Source organism: Corvus kubaryi, unplaced genomic scaffold (assembly GCF_017639235.1).
Source record: "Corvus kubaryi isolate FWS band 111438036 unplaced genomic scaffold, C.kubaryi_AGA036_p1.0 split1-37296, whole genome shotgun sequence".
Taxonomy (NCBI): domain Eukaryota; kingdom Metazoa; phylum Chordata; class Aves; order Passeriformes; family Corvidae; genus Corvus; species Corvus kubaryi.
Window position 1 is genome coordinate 5,286,162 of NW_024582075.1, and position 17,672 is coordinate 5,303,833.

Consider the following 17,672-nt stretch of genomic DNA (forward strand, 5'->3'; position numbering starts at 1 on the left):
AACCTAGCAAACATGCATTTCTTCCATAGAAAGTATTCAGTCCCCAAAATATACTTCAAAAATTCATGCACCTGATCTTTTAAGAGAAGGTCTCACTTAAGGAAAACCAAAATCCACCTGCATCTCACTATACTTTATGCTCCACATAAAGGCTGCTTCCCTTCTCTCTTTTCAATCAGTGTCTTCCTAAGCTTTTACATTCTCCACTAAGACTCTGTCCTATTCATCCTGAACAAAATTAGTGAACAGACAAAAGCAATTCATGATCAGCACAATTCATGTAATTCCAGGAGTAATTCCGTGAGAACAGGGTTTCTCAGGCAGCAATGCCATCAGTAACCAGCCATTCATAGAAAAGTGAGGAGAGGGTGTTACATGCCATGAAGACTTCACACCTGCTTCTCAAGAGAACCAGCAGCTCCCACATCACACTCACATACCCATCACCACAGCTGGTTTTCAGTCATAACAAACTTCTGCTGACCCAGTCACTGGCATATCACCCCTCCAGCTGAGAGAGTGAGTCAGCTTCTTGGTAGAGCATTTATTTTCCAGTGAGATATCATCTGGTATGCACTGAAGATCCATGAAACATACCTCAGCAGCAATGAGCACTCCAAAGGCAGAAAGGCAGTCCTTCATCCAGCAGAGCAGAGTGTCCGAAAGTGGAGCAGATTGATACACGGATGTGTGGAAAATGCTAGTGTTAACAATTACTGCAAGCAAATAGGCTGCTATGCCCACAGTCTAGAAAATGATCCACCTGGCGCTGGTCAGGGAGACACCCATCCGTTTAAAATCTGGGGTGGAAAGTGTTGTGACGTCTAATTCACACATGCTTTTGGGCCTGACTGCACTAAAAATGTGTTCCTTGAGGTACCTTGCTGGGTGATTTTCTGAAGAAGGGCCCCCTGTGAGCTGCTGAGTCTTGGTCAGGGATGGAGCTGGAGGTCACCAATAGAAACAGACTCCAAGAGGCCAAAGCAATAGAAATCTACTTTAAAGATGCACAGTGCTGCTGAAAAGCCTATCATTTTCTCTTCTGTGCTAGTTACAAGAAGGCTTTACCAGAGCCACCTTGGGCAGCTTGATCCTCCCTGGCCAACTTTGACAGCTCAACCTCTTGGGGAAGAGATATCATGCAACAGGAGGAGTTCTAAAATCATGTTCTCAGCCAATAGTGCTGCAACCATCAGGAGGGCTTTTTCCAAGATGCACCCTTTAAACAACAATAACAGTTTTCAATATGCTTTAGGGTGTATGTATGAAGATAGGGTCACTACTGTTCATGCTAATACTGTACAGTACCACTGAACATCAAAAATACATCAGTACAGCTGGGTGCTACACCTGCTCTTTTCACAGTAAAGATATTAGGCTGGGAAGAATGCCATTACACAGCTGAACTATCATTTTCAATGTCTAGAAACAAAACCTGCAAACAATTAATCCTTTAATCTCTATTATAAATTATATCTTCCAAATTACATTCCTAGCCATTTTAAAATGTACTGATGTCTTTCCGAAAGGAGTCTTGTCCTTCAGAAGAATTCCTGCTATCAGACAACATTGGTTTTTAATTTTCTTCTTTTTTAATATTTTGTTCTCAAGTGAACTTACGTTTATTGTTTTAGCAATAGTGTATTCCATGTATGTATTCCCTTCACCATTTGTGACAAAACAGTCACAGGATTGCTGCAGAGAACACTGAGATTAGCAGGAATAGGGCATTAAAAATCAAGATACCTTAAGTTTGTGCAATTTTTTGCATTAATAGAGGAAATATAAAAATACACAAAAAGTGTATCACATCTCCACAAGACAACTTCATGAAAAGCCAGTGATGTTCAAAGGGTATTTGTACATTTATAATTGCATGAAGAGAGGGGGATTAGAAAAATAGTTTTTTCTATCAGTGAGTTATAAAAATAAGATCTCTAAAATAATTTTTATGTATCATTTTACCATACTAAAGAACTGTGTTCGGGATCCAGAAACTGCAAACCAAAATGCCAGTCCTAACTTTTCCCCGAGCCCTCTTCCCCGTACATGTTTACTTAGCATAGCTAACAACATTAGCAGCATGTATTTTTAAGAGTCCTTCAGAAGTCTTGAAATCTTACATTATTCACTTGCTGTGGGAATACTCCTGGATATCTTCATCTCCTGTGCTATGCTTTAAAATATGACAGCCTCTGCATCTCTGCCTCTGAAGCTGCACACAAGCAAGACAGACCTAGTACTTTCTCCTTTTGCATCTCAAAATATTTGGGCTCTTAAACCTGAATAGTAGTGGAAAAGACCCAGAGAATCCATTTCACATTTCGTCTGTCCCTTCTCCCAATAATGAGAATGTTATCATTTCCAGCCATCTAAAGACAGGTCTTCATGCTGTCAATAAATCAACTTGAATGTTTACAGCAAGCCACAAACCTAAAATGCAGGTCCCCATTCTTCTATGTCAGAGGGCTGTGATAGTTGTTCCGTATAATACTTTTTTTTTCAACTTGCTCAGTCCCTACTCTGTCCAAAGAAGCTCCTTCTGCCCCCACCCATAACACTGCTGTCAGACACCATCTCTCAGTACTCACCTCACCTAGAATGCCTCTAAACCAAAGTCATAGCATGGAAAGTAGAGGAAGCAAGACCTTTCACTTCACAGTTAATCTTTTAGGAAGTAGTGAGATCACTTACCATAGTCAGAACACCTTTCCAATTTAGCCTTCTTTGGGAAAATTTCTTTTATTTGTATAGTTTTAGTCACAGAAGGATATGTTCTGTGTAAAATACATTTCACAGAGAAAGCAAATCCTATGTTCTTATCACCTAAGTAACATAAAAAATTTTATTGCACCTAAAAACCCCTTGTCTCTTCAGTCTAATGAACTGCGAGGTCCAAAACAATAACAAAGCAAAACCCCCGATGAAAACATCTCACTCATCCAAAACCAATCCCAGTTGGTCAAAGTTCTCAACAGAGTTAAGTATCAGCCCTTGAAATGCATTTACATATTGGTACCAGAACAGGGTGCAGAAACCAACTGTCATTTAATCAACTGGATACTTCCTACCCCATACAACAAATACTGCTGAAAAGTAGACAAATTCTATAGGTAACAAGGATCAAAACAGTGGCACTCTGTGTACACACTCTGTGTACAAGAATTAAACATCAGACAATCAGAACAGAGAAGCCAAGACACTAGTATTCTTTCATAACTTAAAAATGTAACTTTTTTTCATTTTGTCCTTATTATTTAAAAACATTACTATTTAATTAATGAAGTTATATTATATTAAACTGGGTGTTAGTTTTGAATTTCATCTTTTCCCTCCCATGACAGTGCCAGTTTATTTAAGACATTTGAAACCTTTCTGTATTCATTACTTTGTTTGCCAGTTCTGGAACAGCAAATCTATAAACAGCTAATTGCTGTATGATACAATGTCTCTAGTATCATTGACTGCATCAGTCAAGAAGAGTGATATTTTCAGGCATTTGTGGCTTTGCAGTCATTCTACTCCAGTCTGCAGCTGATCTCAGAGGGAACTATTAAAGTAGATTTCCAGAGTTTCCTAGTCGTGCCACACTCTAGAGACTTAGGAAAGAGCAATCACGTCTGAAATTACCTTTTCAAAAAAACCTCTTACTTCATTTCAACACATTTAAATAGAACAAGAAACTCACCAAATTCACCTGTTTGTTCTTCATTTGGGCAGCCAACTCTCTGCAGATGAGGTGCTACAAATCCAGATGCCTTTCACTCATTCTAGGAGATGTAGGAGATGTGACAGGTTCAAGTCTATCAGCAGAGTGCAACGCTGGTGCATTTCTACAGCAGGGAGGTGGAAAAAGCAGGGGTGGAGGGAGAAAAATCAGCCCTCACAGCAGTTTAAGAGTTCTGGCATGTTGTTATTGCCAGAACAGGTTCCTATGACTGGCTTTAGCTATCTCCCCTCCTCTGACATCGCTGCCTGTAGAGCTGGGGAGTGCAAAAGAAGGCTAATCACTGTACACCTCGAGCCGTCTCCTGCAGCAACTCCTGGGGGTTTATCGATACCTGGGGAGGAAAGAAGTTTTGCCACCTGTCACCGGGGACAAAATGATCAATTTCCTTATTCTAGTACTAATGTTGGATTCAAAGCCAAGTGACAATTATCCCAGCTGGTTCTTAACACAACCTATGAATGACGCTGACCGTGATTATTAAAACTGGTGTGAAAGGCATTGTGGCAGATGAGTTCCTTGGGCTTATTTATAGATTAATTTTCTGCTGTTTACATTATGTTAAATTCAGGAAGGGATAGGAGCTTTCCTCTGTGAGAAGAGCTTCCTCTTTTCCTAGTTGATATCATTACTTGCTAGATGCATAAATTGGCAAATCTTTCACACTAATGGCAAACTACAATAAAACAGTCGGTGGTTGCTTAACAATTCACTTTATTTATTTATGGCTGTATAAATAAGGGCTTGAATCAGCTTTGCCAGTGTCATAGAGAGACTGAGAAGGTACTGTTTTCTATCATGTTGAGGGGCACGGGCTATCAGACAAAGCACCCCTACAGCCTGAGCTCTGCTTTCAAGCATTGCTTATTGCCCCCAAAAGCAACAAACTCATGAAATCATTTCACCTCTTTGTAAGCAGGTGAAGGAGCAGTGAGAAATTCCAACTCACTGTTAGAGAAAGAAAAAATAATTTTTTCAAGCTGAAGCTTGCTTAATGGTGACTTCAGACAAGTCTCAGAATACTGAAGAATGTACTTGTAAGAGTACAAGTATAAAAAATAACACTCTGAGCAGAAACAGTAATAAGAAGGAGTCTTTTTTTTACCATGCATTGTATGTGACTTTATTTAATTTTACTTTATCAAATATGAAAAAGTTCAGTTACTCAGTAAACCCAGACCTGTGATTTTTTTCTCTGTCACTCTCCAAATATTGACAAAGTTCCTTAAATGCCTCAATTTTTATTTTAACTTTCTAGATACCTTTAGAACCTTCTAGATAATAGGAAGGCCTAAGAACCTTGGGTACAGGTCTTGTACATTGGTCTGACCATGACATTCAGCCAGAAGCACTCTGACCTCTGCCTCCATAGGAACGCCCTCTGTTAGATAACCAGTACTTCAGACTGTGTATAAATACCTTTTAGCAGGAACCTCTCTCTGTTCAGAACATGCTGTCAAATTGCCCTCAATTAAAGTAATCACTGAGAGTTTGCAAGGAGGAAAACATTTCCATCAGTAAGCAGGGTCACCTCTTCTATAACAAAACCAAATTCCTTTCCTCTCTCTGCTTTTACATATCTAAAACTTCTCTTCCATCTCACAGCTGTTATCCTAACCACTTCACTGCAGTGCATGAGTCAAGACTGACGCAGGACTGAGAGAAACTAAGGACAGTGCTCAGTGCAGCACTGAGCTCAGATGTCCCAGAGCAGGCCCAGTGGCCACCTTAATGACCAAAAATGTTAGGTGTCCCAGAAATGGGGAGCAGAATTTCCTACTTCCATAACACTTGTTCTTGTAAACTATCCCCTTGTCCCAGCAGACCTTGAATGTTTCTTCAGCCTGTTTGCACTGGGATGTCCCTGGGTTGTCACAGGCACCTACCACTGATTTGCACCCCACAGCAGGCAACATGCATTCACACATGTTTGGATTTCTATGCGTGCATCTCCACAGCAGAGAAAACTGATGAACCAGTGCTGTCTGCTTTTAAGGAAATTCTGGATGCTATTACATACAATTAGACCCAAACACTACTTTCTACATCTTTAAGTTAGTCTGGGGGTTTTGCCTTGAAAAAGGAGAATACCAGGACCAGGTCCATCCAAGAACTTATTCTGGAGCATGTATATACACCTCTCTGCAGTTTTGAGTGTAGCATTTGAAAGGTGTGATGAAAGTCCTGTTCACATTGACATTTTCTGCCTGACTAACTTTAGGCAGTGCTGTTCTGGGCTGGTTTGCTGTTCTGGGTCAGTTTGCTGTTCTGGGTTAGTTTGCTGATCAATGTGAACTGACTTTAAACTAGGGGCTAAGGTGCACCATACATAGAGTTTTCATGCCAAATTGGATTTCAAATAAGAAAAAAATCTCTCCTCTCCTCTCCTCTCCTCTCCTCTCCTCTCCTCTCCTCTCCTCTCCCTTTTTCCCCCAAAGATTGAATAAAGTCAAAGCCCTTGTTTTTTGTCTATTTGCAGACTTACTTTTTTTTACGATAAAAAGTAAAAATTTCTAAATCACATTATTACTGAAGAAAAAAGCCAAGAAATACATTATTGTGGTGACATACAAGGTTCTTTATCCTTTTCATCTCACTCATACTACTTTCTTCCAATAAAGGTTTTGACAGCTAAGATAACATGTGGATAAAACCGCAGGTGTGAGTCAGACCTTACTCCAAATTTCATCCTGGAGAGAATAACAACTACAATCTAGTTTATTTTAAAACAAAAGACAGGAGGATTGGTAAGAAAAATTATATCATGAAGACTTTCCATTAACATACAAAGCTATAGTACGAGCTTAGAAATTTACAATACAAAAATATACATTGCCTCTCCCACTTCAAATATGTCTAAAGTCAATCAATGCTAAGAATTTTTCCAGACAAAACGTGTGCTCTTTACAACTGAAAGTTTTCTAATTTGTAGCAATAGAAGAAAATCAATGGTATGATTTATGATGTTTTTCTCTTTCAGTCATGCAGCAATGTCAGGGTTTCAAACATTTTGTGAACGTGTTACTATTTGAGAAATAGTTTTCAGCTTTACATATATATATATCTCTACAGTGTAGTAAAAAAAATAAAGCATTCTAGGGTGTTTAAGAGGTTGTTTTTAAAATTCCGTTTTTTGGTGGACTGACTTTTAAGTTGTTTGGAATATAGAGTACAAGATAATAATGAGAATGGCTTAACTATAGTGTAGCCACTGGAATTTTAATGTGAAAGAAAATATCATGGTAAACTCTAGAAAGAAAGCACAGACTGCCACTAGCTGTTCTCTGGATTTAAATGAAAATAACGTAATGCTATGAATAGTTACTCTTGTGTAGAACTCAAAATTATATTTGCTTTTAAATGAGGGTGGTTCTTTTCCCTGCAAGCAGCAGGGTAACCCCACAGAACCTCATAAACCTTGCTAAAATCACATTGCTATTGTGAGGAGCATGCAATGGCAGCATAACACAGCAGAAGTAACGCACAACAAGGAGACAACATTTAACATAAATCACTCTGTTACTTTTTTTTAGTCACACAAAAATCAATTCCCTTTTCAAGCAGACATAGGCATTCACTGTATTTATCTCTGGACTTTGCTACTGTTTCCAGATTTGCTGAAATGACCACTGGCAGCTTGGGCATGTAGAAGTAAGTTACAATCTTCCTTATACTACCGTTTTATAAATCTCTGCTTTTCTTGTGTTGTTCAATGTTGTTTTTCTTAAATTATGTTTGGTATGTGAATGCGCACACCCGCATGCAAGTCTGAAACAACATTTTTTTTGAGATCTTCACCAGCTGAAAAAGCCTTTGATTCACCAGTGTAATTAGTAAAAAATTTTGAAATAATCTTATTAGATACTCAGCTACAGTTAGAAGTATTTACTTTACAGTAACAACATTAAGAAAGCTTTTTTCCTGCCAAGTCATATATTAGATTTAAAACTAAAAATACATCTTTTTCTGACTCCTCATGTGCTCAAAGAAACATTCATTGCAATCATGTAACTAAATATCATGAGATAGGCTGAGTAGTTGACTTAGAATCAAAAAAATCCTCAAGAATTCATGGAGCTTAGTCTTCCTTGTCATAGCTTGTCCAATTATTGCCAGTGAAAAACAGCTTTGAAAAGGATTGTTAGAATAGGATTATTGGACACTGGAAATTGAAGTGGAATGTTTCACCTGAAGTAAGAGTTTGAGAGTAAAAGATACTGATTCTTTTTTGACTGCTTATTCATATATTTGTCTTACCATTTGTTACCACGTATTCAGCAACTTCATTAATTCTCTAATTTCAAAACTTTTTTTTCTTTTCAGGAGCAAAACTGGAAATGAGGTCAAATGTATTAATATGTTGAGCTGAATACCTTTTATATAGTATTGAGTGCTTTTGCTGAGAGACAGCTGAGACCAGTTGCTATAGTAATATTTTTCAAGAGAGCCTCATGTTGATGTTGTGCATATGGGGTAGCAGTGCAGAGAGGAAATGAACCACTTTGTTTTTCCATGCACAGGAAGGCCAGCTTGCACAACTGTTAACAAATGAGCAAAAAATGTCACAGATTGGTAGCCATTTGGAGGTGGGTGGAGTGGGAGGTGAGTGGAGAAGAAACAGGTCAGATCTGCACCACAAAGTCGGGGGAAGGTGTAAGTAATGACTATATATACATGTATTCTAATTATCTCATTAGCTGTCAGGAAAGATACCAAGAAGAGAATTAGAGAAGCATGTTTCAGCTCTACAGTATGACCAAGGCCTCTTGCTTGAGCATCTTGTCTCCTTGGACCAGCTCTGGCAGCACCTGACAACCTGGTTCAAAGCCTTCACAGACAAACTTCAGAGATTTTTTGCTTGAGACTAGGAGCTGGCAAGAAGGACAAGTTTCTTTGATTGTCTCCCTTCTCCCCAATTCCCACCACAAACACTTCCCATATTTGTTGTCCTTTCTGGCCAACAAGTGATGCCACTGTCATCTTTCTGATTGTGAAAGAAAGAGAATAAAGTGTGCAGTAGCATTAAGGGTATCTTACTGGCCTGCTATAAAATTCTCTTTGATGCAGTTTGATTCAGTTTGATTCTGTCAGAACATAAGCTTTTCATCTTTAACTTCTCCCACACAATGGCATTCATGCAAGCTGTGATGGTGCACTCACGCTTTTCTTGAAAAGCTCCCACTGAGGTGAAGTTTGTGTAAACAGGACAGGTGGAGTTTCAAGGAAAATTGGTGTCCAAAATAATGTTTGGGGTTTTTTAAGTTACACAAAGCTTGAGATATGACTACTAGTCTTACAAGCTAGGAAATGATAATGCAGTGACAAATAAAGGTGCTTTCCTGGTACAGAGCTCTCGTTTAATGATGTGACTGACTGTCAAAGGAAAAATATTGGGAAGTGAGAGGACAAGAAGAGAAACTGAGACTGCACATAGGTGAGGAAACTCTTTGTAGGCTTGGGGGCCCTGAAATCCTTAAGGAACCCATGGCGAAGAGTTGTGGAGAACCTAAGATAAGCAAAATATTTGTAGGGACATACATGGTTTTGCCAAATATTTAAATTTGTTATCAGCCACTGAGCTTGTTTATTGCCTATGTTTCAGCCAAGTCACAGTTTATGCATCTTCATGTGTCTGAAGGTCTAATTATAAACCAAGAGCATTTGCAAGCTTTGGGCTTACAAAAGGACACTAGATACCAGGAGTTCCCATGGAATCAGAACCGGTCCTGTGGACTTAACTTTTTGGAAATTCATTCCTCATTGGCTGTAGTTCATGCTATGATGGATTAAGGCAGAAGCAGTGAAATGAGTGCTGGTCTGCCTTTATATACTGTGCTGTTAACTTCAGTGGTTCAAGAGTAATTTCTCAAGCAGTTAGATCTTCCCAGATGCAGGTTGGAGGGTTACTAACCTTGTCACCCTTTCCGATGAGCCTTTCTTGCTCATGTCTGAACCAAGAGACACTGAAATCCATCTTGTCTCAGCTGCAGGGAAAGCCTAGTGCATGTTGAACTGGGGAAGTTGATTGTGGTCATGACAGGCACAGGGGAGAGGATGACATGCCAAAGATTGAATACTGACAGCTAGGACAATAGCAGCAGGGGGTCCTGGTACTGGATAGAAAAGGATCTGATTCTAGATTTAGCCGTCTCGGTCTGGGATGTGTACTAGGAATAAGCCCCTGGACTCTGAAGAAGGCAATGGTTGATTGTCCTGTTCTGGTTTCCAGAGGTGGGTGGGAGGTCATTGCTTTGTTAGTCAGCTTTGAGTACTCAGCTGCTGGTGCTCCTGTACCATACTTACTAGCAACATATGGCTGCCTAAGTGATGTCAGTCTGGACTCCTCTGTCACGGGGCCACTTTCATGCTCATCCGTTAGAAAAGAGGCTCACAAGAAGACCAAGTACCTGTGACCTCGCTACATCAGTTCAGAGGCACCAGTGAGTACTGTCATAAGAGGTAGCTCTGAAGTAAGCTGCAGTACTCAGAAAATAAAAGCAGAGAAAATTTAAAAAAAAGAGTAAGACGGTTTTGTGGATTACTTTTATAAATTCTATAAATCAATTGCTTTTTTTTGTCCCTAGTTTGAAGCATTTCTTTCAGTTCCATAACAGTTAACTTATGTGTTGTCTTGGTTTTGGAGACAAAACTTCAGGAGGAAACACTCCAGAATGAGTGTCTCCTCTGAAGGGAAAAGGGCCTCCCCTTTTCCTACACCAATAAGACAAGTGGGTCACAGCAAGTGAAAGTAGAAAAACCAAACAGTTTATTAACACACCAACAAAACAGGGTAGAACAGGGAAAAAACCCAAAACTTCAAAATACAACAAATTCCCAGAGAGGGAACAGACACCTGGGCTCGGACCAGCCAGGGCCACCCCATGGGCCCCCTGGACCAGGAAGGAGGGAAGGGAGGCAGTGAGGCAAGGGGAAGGGAAGGGAAAAAAGGACAAGGGAAACCAACAGAACCTTTTCCCAGCTAGCTGGAACACAGAAGAAACCCAAAGAGCAGCACAGCGCTCCCGGCGCGCTCCCTCCCCAGCCCTGCCGAGCCCCTGGAGCTCCTGAGCCGTTGGGCTGAACCGTTCAACCGCCCCGCACTTGGTCCCGTGGCTCCGGCCCTGCCCCCCCCGGTCCATCTTAAAGGCACAGCATCCTTGGGCATTGAGCAGACAGTTAAGGAATAAAGCAGCTTCACAACGTCACCCCAGGACGTATATTAAATGAGCTCCCCAGCTACAAACTGCACAGCTAGGCAAGTCACTGAGAAGATGGAAATTGATTGTGCAAATCAGTGCTCAAGGCTAAAACTGAGATGTGTAGGTGATGTTAGCTGCTTGCACTACTCTCATCAATGAATGCCACATCATTTTAGCAATACAGATAATTGTAAATGAGAATTATTTTAAGCCAGTTTTACTGTCTGTTACTTCATTCAGTGCTATGAAGCTCAATCTGTTTTCACCAGATAATGTCAATGATAAGTTAAGGAACACAAAGAACATGAAGCGTTATGTGCCAGCACTTTCCAGACTTAGTTTCATAAGAATTACCAAATGATATTAAAATACAGGTAAACACAGTTTTTATGCAGAGTTATGGACTGTCACTTCCTTGGCAAAGAAACATTGAAGAAAGGGACAGATACAGACCACACTTATTCAGGCTACAGAAGAGAAGATCCAGAGCTATATCCTGGCTATCCTTACTGAATATATTTGGTAAGTAAATCTAGCTCTGTCTGATGTCTCACAGACACCAGTCTGAGTATAAAATACATGGTTGCTCCTGTACACTCAAGTAACTCTGCAATGATGTGAAGAAAAGATAACATTCTAGAGGAAATTGTGGGTTCGATACATACAAAATAAACAAAACATGAGTGGATTTATCTAAACAATTTTTTTTGGTCTGTTGAATATTTCTCTGATTCCTCTGGAATCACAGAACAGTCCAGATTGGTAAGGACCTCAAAGGATTGCCTGGTCCAATATTTGTGGGAAAAGGAAGCTGTATGAGATTATCTGGCACCGTCCAAAGACATCATGAAAGCCTTCAGCAATGTGAACTCCACCACAAATGTGGGGAGGTTGTTCCAGTGATAGGTTGTTCTCACTGTGAATAATTTCTTTCTTATGTCAGTATGAAATCTCTCCCAGTGCAAATCCCATTGTGTCATGCCTTCTCCATGTGCCCACTTATGAAGAGACTTTCCTTTCCTTTTCTATCCATCCTTTAAGCATCAAAATACTGTGATGTGGTCTCCATGAGCAGTCACTTCTCCAGGAAGAAGAGGCAGAGGTCCTTCAGTCTTTCCTCAGGTAAGGTTCCTCAGGCCTTTGATCATCTTCATAATATTCTTTGACTCTCTCCAGTCCTTCTGCACTTTCTTGAGCTGTGGAGCCCAGAATTTCATGCAGTAGTCCAGGTGCAGCCTGAAAAGCACTGAGCAGATTGGGATGATCCTGTCTCTGTCTCTAGCAATGTCCCAGCGGAGACAGCCAAGGACTTGACTTGCTTTGGTTGCTGCCATGGTGCACTGTCAGCCAACACCTGTTCTGTCAGGCGAAATAGGGCAAGATTTTATGTCATTACTGACTGTACAATGGCTCTTGTTGGATACAAAAATATACAACCACACTTCCACTTATATACTGTATGCACATTAACCATCACTTACAATACAGGAGAAGTTTAAGAATTCCAAATCCCACAAGTAAACAGCTAATCCATTTCCATATTTTGACTCTCCTGGGAAAAGAAAAGAGCTATCAGAAAAGAAGACCAATTAAACTTACTTATACTTGCAGAGAAGGTCTTTCTAGCAGAAAGATTTTTTATTATTACATTTACCCTCCAGTGAATAAAAATATATTGTATGTAGGTAGAAAATTATGTTCCTATCTATTGTGAACTTTCAAGCCTTTCAATAGAATCTATTCCAATTTCAGAAAAGAGTTTGGTTTCTGGTTGATAATTGCCCTGAATATTTGGTCTAGATTTCAGCTTGTTTCAGGTAATTAGGTTGATATTTTCAAGATGAAAAATTCTCTCAGATCTTGCCAGTGGATTCTGCTGGTTTCAGAACTCTTTTTTTAAGGATTCTTTCAATGCCAAATTATTCAGAATATTTTATCTTTGACCACAGATAATTTTCCCACTGTTGATAAACTTTCATACATCTCCAAATCACAGCCCGAAGGACACAAACTGTGAATTTTATTTGTAAGCGTTCCAAGGATATAAGGGCATGAAAAAAACTTTGAAAATCAGATCAAGAAAACATTTGAATATTTCACAGCATTATTGATTCCCTAGGACAATGTAGGTGGTCTGGATTGCTGACACGTTTTTAAGAGGTATCAGTATTTCTAACTAATCTGATTTTTCTATCTGTGGATAAGGAAGTAGTGCAAAAAGATCTGTAACAAAAATTAAATTATTTTGTTGACAACTTTTCTGTGACACTTTGCCTCTTTAATTTTCTTTTTTTGCTTTAGTTGTTTGGTTTAGCTAAAAAAAATCTCCCTTCAGGTTTCTATGCCTTGCTGAAACAACAAGGTGTCTTAACCTGTTCCCTGATCCTCTTCCTTCTTTATTTATACAAAACAAGAACAGAAACAGTTTTCTTAAATTCGTAGGATACATGGACCTTGTGATTCTCATTTTCAGTTGTTGTTTGCCAGGTTTCTTCTGGTTTAACTTAAGTTTTGAATATGAAGCAGAGACCTTCTGATGTTAGCAAAACTTAATTTTGTATCATATGTCTTGTTTCTAGAGCACTTTGCAGTCTGTCTATCTCATTTCATGTGCCCACACACAGGCACAGAGCATCAGCCATCTCCAGTGGGAGGGTGACAGCCACACAAGCCCACTGGTAGCCAACCAATGCACTGCATGGCAGTGGCAAATGGGAATACTGGCCAGGGATGCCACATCAAACCCTCCTCTGCAGAGCATGCCACGAGATTTTCACTACCCATGAGGAGCAGATGTCTTAATTTCTGGTCATTAAAGAAGAGGACCATGCCAAGAGCATGACTTAGTGGAAGGAGGGGCAATACCAGCTTGTCAGTAGTCTGGGCTAGCAGTCTTCCAGAAGTGAGACAAGGCAAATAACTGGAGAATAAAAGCCTTCACTTTGTCCTTGACGAACAATCTAAAAGGACCAAACCTATGAGGAACCCATCACCATAAGGTACAGCAGGAGACAGACAGACTTGCAGCCTACCTGAAGGTGCTTCATAAGCCCCAGAACTCAAAAACTGCCTCAAAAATACGACTTTAGTAAAGCCACGGAAAGGACAGCTATATGCAACCGGTGCTACTGTTCCTCAGGACTGAATTTCATGCTTCTGCACGACTGACATTAAGCAGCTGGCCTACAGTGTACACTAACATGCTGTGAGTGTTCCCAGCAGAGGGTCCAATCCTCCATGGTAACACTCTTCAGGGAGCTCTGAAAATGCTTTAATTATTAAAATGAATAATTCCTACCAACACATTTAATTGGAAAATATTACATGTTTAAATGGGCACTAATGGAAGGGCTCTGAAAAATCTGAGTATATAATAGAGTATGCTGTTTGAAGTGAATTTTAGCAATATTTTTTCAGCGAATAACACCATGCATTATTTATCCTGTCTCTTTTTAATCCTATCTGATAGCTCATATGAAGAAGGACTCACTGGAACCTCAGAAAAAAAATGCAAATCTGTGAATTACCCCCTACAAGCTTAACCTGTCACCACTAGCTCATCCTCCTTCCTTGCTTCCTGTCCCTTAGCTTCCGAGGAAATAGCTCAACAAATTTTTTGCTGCAGGAAAAACTAACCCCCTTGTTTCTGCCTCAGCCCTGGGAGGACTGTGCAGGAGTGACCAATTACAGGGTCATAGCCTGACAGAGATGGGACACAAACAAAGGCAAGAGAAGGCCAATGCAAACTTGTGGGTGTCACAAGGGAAGAGGGCAGAAAAGAAGGTTTCAGGACACAGATATCAGCTGCACAGAGGAAGCAAGGATAGGTGTGAACAGGGATAACCAAAAGAGTCAGCAAATATCTGCAGAGAGGTTGCTACCTGAAGGTCTCAAGGCAGGAGTTTGGATCTTTAAGGTGCTCTCCAGCCCTGGTCGTTCTGTGATTCTGTGATTCTATGAAATACACAGCTTCACAGCTGGAGTTACCTAAACTGTTGAACTTGCATTCTGTCACAAGAGAGTGGCACTCAGAGAAGGATTTCTGCCTCCAGATTAAGTTCTGCCAAGCCCAGAGCCCACAGTGAGCCCTTCCAAAGGGAAGGACCCACTGGATATGCTACAGTCTTGCAAACTAATTTTACTGACAGACTTTGCCCGATCTAATCTAAAAAAAAAATCAATCAGTCTTCATATTTCTTGGCACTTTTTTTTCCTCCTTGGAAGGTAAATATGTTACCTTCTGGATATAAGCATGGTGGAAAATCAGGAAGATACTTTTTCCTGAAAGTTACCTTCTTTCCCTCAAAGTCTAATAGGAACATAAAAGGAAAGGGATGTTCAAGAGAGGTATTGTGAGAAAAAAGAATTGTCAACAGAAGAGGGGAAGAACATTTTCTAAGAAATAAAACTTTGATGTGAAAATGACATTTATTATTTTAACTGACTCTGAGCAGGACCCATAGATATCAGTGCAAACATGTTTTGTTCTGCCTGGTTTCTGAAAAAAGCAATCTTAATCCTTTTTGAGCTCTTTCTCCTCATCTCAAACCAGATCATTAGTTCACACATTTTTCCTCTTATTGTGACTCGAAAACAAAATTGTGGAGACTTTCTTATTTGTTGCAAATACAGCCTTTTCAGGCCTATATTTTTTCTGTCTTTTTTTTTGTTGTTGTTCTCTCTGTGCATGTTCATTAGCTGCAGGAAGTCGTTGAAAGTAATGAGGTTTCCTGTGTAGCTGTTGAAGACTTCACACTCCTGGATTCCAAAGAGAGAGATCCTGTAGGTATCCTCTCTGCCCAAAAAATCCAACACAGCATAGCACAGCAAGCTTGGGAGGGAAGCCAGCAACACTCTACTGCACTTTGCAACACTGACACATTGGGCCTGTTTGGGATTACAGTATTCATTGGTATCACACTAATGGCAGTAGTTACCAAACAGCCCTGCTGCAGCTCACAGATGAAATTCAAGGATACCCAGAGCTCTGAGATTACCACAAACCCACTTGCTCCCTCGGATTTGATTCCACTGTAGCACTATATCTTATCTGCAGTTTGACTATTTTTATCAATAGCTCCCTTTGAATTTGTGTCTTCTGCCTAACTTCTTTGTTTAGTATTTAACATGCTGTGGCTCCTTGAGTAAACAGCTTGCACATCGGAATCTCTTGTGGCTGCTTCTGCTGAGTCAGACATCAAAATCCAGCTTCTGGTCAGGAGTCTGTGACACATGGAAAAAGATGTGTTTAATTCAACCCTTGGGTGTGATTTGAAGTTCTGATTAACTCTATTATAACTAATTTAATCAATTCTCAATACATTTGGAAAGAAAACCAAAACAGGGGAAAAAGCTAAGGCCAGGATCTTTTCCAGACAAGAACAAAAATGAGGGTACAAAAACATGAGCTTCAACACAAAAAGACTGAAGTTTCTGCAGACATTTGAATGTTTGCAAACTCCTGGACTGTGGTAAAACAGGAGCTGAACACACAGCTATGTATGCCACAAGGAGAATTTCTGCAGAACCTTTGAGCTTGCTGGAAGATGAATGTGAGTAAAGAGAAGCAAATGAAAGCTGTTATACCCTGTCTGTTCACACTGCAATTCCCTGCCTGCATGGAGACTTGTCTTGCCAATTCTGAAAAGCCAGTTTTTCCTTCAGGCCTCAAGAGATACAAAAGACAAGGGCTTTTGGCTTTGCCTGTTGCTCTTGTCAAGTTTCAACATATATATTTCATTTTCTCCACCATACAGTTGGGTTCTGATGTAGCATGTAGCAAAATACCATATATTGCAATCCTGTTAAGAACAAATTTGGTCAAAACAATTTTGTTTACCAAGCCTAAAACTCAGCAGTAATTTCCACATGACAAATACTGTTCTAGAAACACTCATAAATGTTTAAAAAGACACAAAAAATGTAAAATTAACCTAAAGCAGGTAAAAGTAATTTGATGCTGCATGAATGTATGATTACACATAGAAAGAGGTTTTTGTGAGTTAAAAGTTACAGGAATAGTTGACAATTTCAAGTGCTACTAAAAAGAATGAGGAAAAGCTTTAATATTTGTTGAGAGAAGGACTAAACCCAAAAGATTTGGTGAGGAGGAAGGAACAGTTTTGTTCAAAGTGACCTTGCAGCTGGGAATGCTAAAAATGCCGGTATGAAAAAATGCCACTTATTATGCCTAATGTTGTTCCTCCTCTACCTGCAGGGAGCCTGTGACCCAAGGGAGCAGGGAGCCTATGTCCCTAGGATACAAGAGCCTGTGTCCTTAGGGTACAAGAGCCTGTGTCCCCAGGGAACAGGAGACTGTGTGCCCAGAGAACACGGAGCCTGTGTTCCCAGGGAATAAGAGCCCATGTCCCAAGGGAAAAAGAGCCTCCTTCCCCGCCCAGCATTGTTAGTGAGGTAATGACATAAATCTACCCTCAGCATTTTGGCTGTGATTTGATGTTGCCCTTGGTTACCTGTATGTGTTGATTCACACTGTGTTATAGGTCAAGCAGGGTAAATACCTTTTATTTAAGACACTATTGAATATGGTGTTCTTACAGAGCCATAAAGCTAAAACAATAATTTCTGTCCAGAAACCTCTATTTTCATATCAAATCTCTGTTTCCAACAGACACACAGAGCTAAAACTCTGCAACTAGTATACAGCTCATATCTGTAATGAAAATCAAAAAGCAAAACCCCTGTAACAGGAGAGCACATTAAAATTACATGCCAGTGAAGCAGAA